This window comes from Lolium rigidum, chromosome 4 (assembly GCF_022539505.1).
Source record: "Lolium rigidum isolate FL_2022 chromosome 4, APGP_CSIRO_Lrig_0.1, whole genome shotgun sequence".
NCBI classification, from domain to species: domain Eukaryota; kingdom Viridiplantae; phylum Streptophyta; class Magnoliopsida; order Poales; family Poaceae; genus Lolium; species Lolium rigidum.
This window is the reverse complement of record NC_061511.1, coordinates 154,073,950-154,079,949: the sequence shown is the minus strand read 5'-3', so window position 1 is coordinate 154,079,949 and position 6,000 is coordinate 154,073,950.

Sequence of the window (6,000 nt, the reverse complement as noted above, 5' to 3'; positions counted from 1 at the left end):
GCAGAAGGTGCAGACCTTGTCTCCATTGGATCCACGGCCACGACCACAGCGCGTTCGCTTACTCCACCAAGCCAGCCACCTGCTCCCGCTGGTTTAGCCGGTTAATCGGAGCGACCTCCAAGGATGCCCTGCTCCGGCAGGTTGGAGCGAACCGGAGCGCCCATGTATGAGATGCTTCTGCCTTCCGGAGTGGATGATCGATGCTCCTTCCAACCTGTCTCGCGAATGGTAATTCCTCGCCCACCTTGTTCGTGATTAATGCTTGATTCATCTCATAAATTTGTTTATTTTACAATATTGTAGTTCACTGTTATTGAAAGCAGCGGATTAACTTAATTCCTCTATTCCGTTATTAATAGACTTTGATTCTCCACAACCAAATTTATGTGTTATTCACACAGTGATGACATGTGAAATCAAGTAAAGGCAACAGACTGTAGTGCTGATTTAGTAAATTCTAAAAAAAAAATGTTGATCAATGGGGGAATGATCCCTCCCTTGGCTATACGTTGTTAGCTAGATGAGAGTCTCACAGCGGATGAACGCTAGTATCCCGGTTAAAAATTCTCCCCTTCTGCGAATTACCGCGAGATGGGGATTCAAACCCGGGTGAACTGGCTGCGCACTCGCTTGCCTTACCACTGAGTTAGAACTCAGTTCTCACAGAGTAGTTGGTTACTTGGTTGCGCCCCGTGTAAAACTCAAATAATATCTATATGCATGTTTGTGTTGCAAAAAAACCACGCATTTGAACTCATACCAGTGAATTGAGATAATCAAAATCATAACAATTGATAAATTTACACACCATAGCTGAATCGAAATAATTATAGCATCAGGTTACAAAATTTTACAGGATTAATTTCACCCTTCTTTAACATGAACTGCTACCGAAGATCAGAGAAAATACAGTTTATAATATACTCCAGCTGAAGAATAAACATTTTGTCAGCTACCATCGGGTCAATCAATTGGGGAGCGGGGTACTCAACTAACATTAAGAACTTTTCATACTGACGAAGTATTTATAGGGGTACTGCCGACCTTGTACGATTCCCTTCGAATGGAAAAATCCAAATCACTGAGAATTTGGTTCACCCCACATGCTAAGAGCTGAGTTATATCTGTGAGATGATGTGTCTCCCAATCCGAACCAAAGCACCAATGCGATATTAGTTACCAGAAGACTGTCCCTGCATTGAGCAAGACACGTGTTAATAAAAATAGAAATTAATAGCAGACTGTTGGTAATTAAAATGGCAGTACAAACCTGCACTAAGCAAGACATCTTGGTAATTAAAAGTGCAGCCCTAAGGGCATCTCCAGCGTGACGCAAACGGTCGCTGAGCGATCGTTTTCGTCCGCCGTGACCGGAAATGCGTCTGGGGCCTGTTCCAGCGGGGCGACGCAAAGTGACCGGGCCGTCCGCGAAGACGCAAATCTGGCCCAAATATGCGCCAGGTTTGCGTCTCCGCGGACGCTCGGCGGTCGCGGAAAATGTTCGCGTTGGGTACATCCGGGCTCGGTCGGCAGTGACTAGGTAAGCAAAAGATTTTTTCATTACTATTGATTGGTCAAAAGGACCATCTTTACAGAGATGGTTAGTCGAGTTAACCTAAAACTACAACGGCCGTACCTACTCGCCGTCGAGCGGCCTACACCGGCCTCGGTTACTCGCAGTCGCGCGGCCTACACCGGCCTCGGTTACTCGCAGTCGCGCGCCCTACTACTGGCCGCCGGAAGGGTTGGCGCCGTCATCGAAGCGGGAGCGCTTCGCGCATCCGCGCGCCGCGCACGCCGGCGAACGGACATCTCGTCCTGCCGCCTGCGTCGTTCGAGGGCCTAGGCCAGGCTGCTGTCCCACAGGGCCAGCGCCTGGGCCTCCGCCACCTTGGCAGCCGCCGCCTGGGCCTCCTCCTCCTCCGCCGCCGCCTGGACCGCCGCCGCCCGCGCCTCCTCCTCCTCCGCTGCCGCCTGGACCGCCTCCGCCGCGTCCTCGTTCGCCTGGACCGCCGCCTGGATCGCCGCCATGTCGGCGATGATGCGGGCCCTGTCCCTAGCCGCCGCCGCCACCGCTTCGTCCCTGGCGGCGATGGCGGCCTCCAGCTCGCGGTTCTCCTGCTCGACCCGCGCGGGAGAAGGGCCCCTACGCTGGAGCGAGTCCAGGTCGGAGCACATTAACCCCCCGCCCATGGCCATCGCATAGCCGTGGGCTTCCTCCTCCGCCGGCCAAGCCCGGCGGCGCCGGGCGTCCCCGGCCCGGGGACTCGAAGGACGCGAGCGAGAATCCGCCGGTCGCCGGCGCACTCGAAGCGCATGGGCACGGGGACGTCGTCGTCCGCGATGTCGTGGATGACGGCGTCGGCCGGAGGGGCCGCGATGGCCGCCCGCGCCTTCGCGAGCTCGGCCCTGGCGTCGGCGAGCTCGACCATGGCGTTGGCGATCTCCGCCCTGGTCGCCGCGAGGCGCCCTTCCGCGCGCTCTGCCGCCTCCGCCTCCGCCTCCGCGACCTCCGCTTCCGCCGCCGCCACCTCCAGGTCCAGCTGCTGCGCCTCAACGCCGGCGGAGGCTACCTCGTCCTCCTCCTCCTCCGGGTGGAGCTGGCGGCACATGTGAACAACGCGCTCCCAATTCATGTGGTCGGCCATGGATGGATGGTAGCTTGAGGAGTGCCCGTCGCCCCCGCTGGTGTCCACCATATATAGCCACGGCGGGGCGGGAAACGGCGTTGGCGCACAGGGCGTTTCCCGCGCGCGCGAAACACCGGCGAAACTTGCCAATGTATTGGGCAAGCGCGGGAACGATCGTCGTCGCGCGGGAACAGTTAATCGCCGGCGGCAGTCCTCGACGGGACGTAAAACGCCATTAGCGACCTTGACGCTGTCCCCGGTAAAAAAATGCGTCGGCACCGCTGGAGGTACCCAAGACGCAAACGGTCGCCCTGGGCCACATCGCGTCCGCGGGCCGACGCAAACGGACATTTCGGACGTCCGAAATGCGTCGGCCCGCTGGAGATGCCCTAATTTGTTATCTAACTTGTGTTCTAATTCGGACAGCTGCATGTGCAACCTAACCTTGTCAGGTCTCGCTATAATAAAGAGAATGAGCCAAACTCATGCAAGTTCTCAATTTTTTTTACTATGATGTTGTATTTTCTAACAAAAAAATGTAAGAAAAAATGCAATATGGAGAAAATACTTGAGATTAAACATGAATCTCACTACTAATGAGTGGAAACACTCTAAACAGTACTGAATATCTTGCTTAATATTTGCTTTCAGTGGGAAATAAATAATATCTGCTTACTTAGTTTAATGAATACCTGGACGGACTTGAAGGTATGGAAGGATTATTCATAGGCAATGATCAAAGCTCAATCTCCTAGCTAGTGGATTCTCATATCTCAACTTCTCAATCTGAAAAGGGGAACTAAATATACTAAAACTTGGAAGCAGCCCAGCGAGAGAAGAACTTTTTCCAAGAAAAAACATGAAGTTGCATTAACCATACTTAATCACATATAAGATTTTACGCAATGCATGGATTCGTGTCCAGCACTTCTCCTTTGTAGTTATACCATGTGAGGCACATAGTACATGTTTGTAACCAAACAATTCTCCAAAATACCAATGTTTGGGTTATAGGACTCTCTTACAGGGATTGTACTGCGCTGAACCGTCACAATTGCTCTTGCGGGGATTGTCGTGTCTTGCTGGGTGGTAGCATTGTTAATTGCCGGATGCACTGCTTCGTGGTGCAGTTGCTGGTAGGACTCACTACTCAGACATTGCTAGCCTTTCACCTGCATTAGCATATTGTAGTCAGTATCATCAATACTGAGTTTCTGACATTCTTATGTGCACACAGGAACTTGATGACTCTTTTAGGAGTGCTATGTATAGAGGTATAGCAGCTAGGCACCATTTCTCCCTGGAATAACATGTCACTTAAACTGCAAAGAGCAGAGTATTTCAAAAGTAACCTGGGCAGTAGAGTATGTTCACTTAGGTTTGCATTTACTAAGATAGGTTATATCTCACATGATCTACAGGAAGAACCATGTATTTCAACCATTAGAAGACTCGGATAATTATTTAACTACTTAGAAGGAAAAATGTTATCAAACAAAAGGTGGGAACTTGCCTAAAGGATTACCATGATGTTATGACTTTGAATAATGGAATCAATATAAGAATAATCCAATGTACTCTAGAGGCACTATTTTCTTTCTCCAGTAACGTACCACATGCTATGAAAAAATCACCTCACAATGCTTACAATACGATTCGAATATAAAGTCCTACTCCCTCCGGTCTCTTTTAATTGACTCGAATTTAGTACAATTTTGTACTAAATTTGAGTCAATTAAAAAAGACCGGAGGGAGTAGTTGTTATTTCCGTATTTAACTAATTCGCTCTTCCCAAGTGTTTCTGTTCAGCAAAAATAAAACTGTACTTGCATCATGTACTTCTCATATTCAACACCCAGGCCTAACACAGCGCTAAGCTTCTCATATGTTGTGCAACCAAGCTTAGCATTAGTGATTCACCGATGTTTAACCTTGTCAATTTGCAGAAAAATAAGATTATGGAAGGTCTGGGCCAAGCAAACTGTGAAGATTTTACTATCAAGTCAAGTAGATTGCTTGCATCAATACGATAGGTTTTAGTGTCAAGTCAAACATATGGCTTGTTCCGTTTTCGCCCAGGTTGTCTACAAAATAGATGTATATTAAAATCTCTAAAATAGCGACTCTAGCTCCATAAAAGTTATGCATGAAAAGTTGAAAATGGTGTAATCCACATATGGAGTAAAAGAAAAAGTCATCTGCTGATTTGTAGTCCACACAAATTCCTCTGTTGCCTCTCTCATTTGTCTGAAGATTTCAAAAATTAACCTGGAAAAGGACACGCCTGTACTTAGAAGGGAATGGAATGAACAATGCTAAAACTGAACCTTTTTCTTCATCTTACCCTCTAAATTCAAGGTAGCAGATTGTCAAACCTTTATCAAGACACCTTAATCTTTCTCTTGAAAGTTGTGAAGCTTATTTTGTAACGCACTCCAACTGCATCTTCCTTGTCTCCTGTTTCTAGAAAATTGAATATTATGCACTTATTCAGACTAACTGCAAGATCAACCCTCCATCCAGATACTAACTTGCAAACAAATTTATTATAGAATCCTAAAAACATGCATTCTATGCATCATTAACTATAGTGATCTTCCTACTACTAATTATGGCTTGCTTTTTTATGTTGACATGGTCAGCATGACAACAGTAGTTTAAATACTTGGTGGCTTTAAAAAAGTACTTTGTATGACTTGGTGGCTTAAATACAACAATCTTTAACTCTGCGGTGCGCCTATGGAAAATCAAATCATTAATTCTTAGAATTCTCCCACGTGATTGAGAGTGGTTAAATACAACAAAACCAGATTTGTATTTTCTGCTATTTTTTTGTTGATATGAAAGCATCTGTAATTCCACTCTATAGTATTATATATTTATATCATTGGTGGCTATTACCTTACTGCTGCTGAGGAGAAATTAACAACTTGCTTGAGCTTTTCTAGTGGTGCTGCATAGTGCATACTGATGCTTTCTCCAACTTCTTTGCAGCTACAGTAGAGCAAGCAGTCATCAGACGTATACAAATGTGAAGGATCAATGAAATCAAATAAACAGGATGAGAAGCAGCGATGATCGGGTGGCTGCGCCAAGTCACATCGCCGGCGTCCGATAGGCCGAGGAGGAGCAAGGCTTCCTTAGAAGAGCGTGCATGAGGTTTTGGAGAAGAGGAGCGTGGCGTCGCTGAGAGTATCGCCATCAGCACGCTCAAGGTCTGCAGGAACAACCACGCCTTCTAAAGCTCCACCTAATGGGTTGTCCTCGACATGTTGCACCTCAACCAACGCAGCCTGCAGGTCAGGAATCAATCGCTCATTAAAAAGCTATTTTTCATCCTAGGCTCGGCCCGGCGTGTACTTCCGGCCTG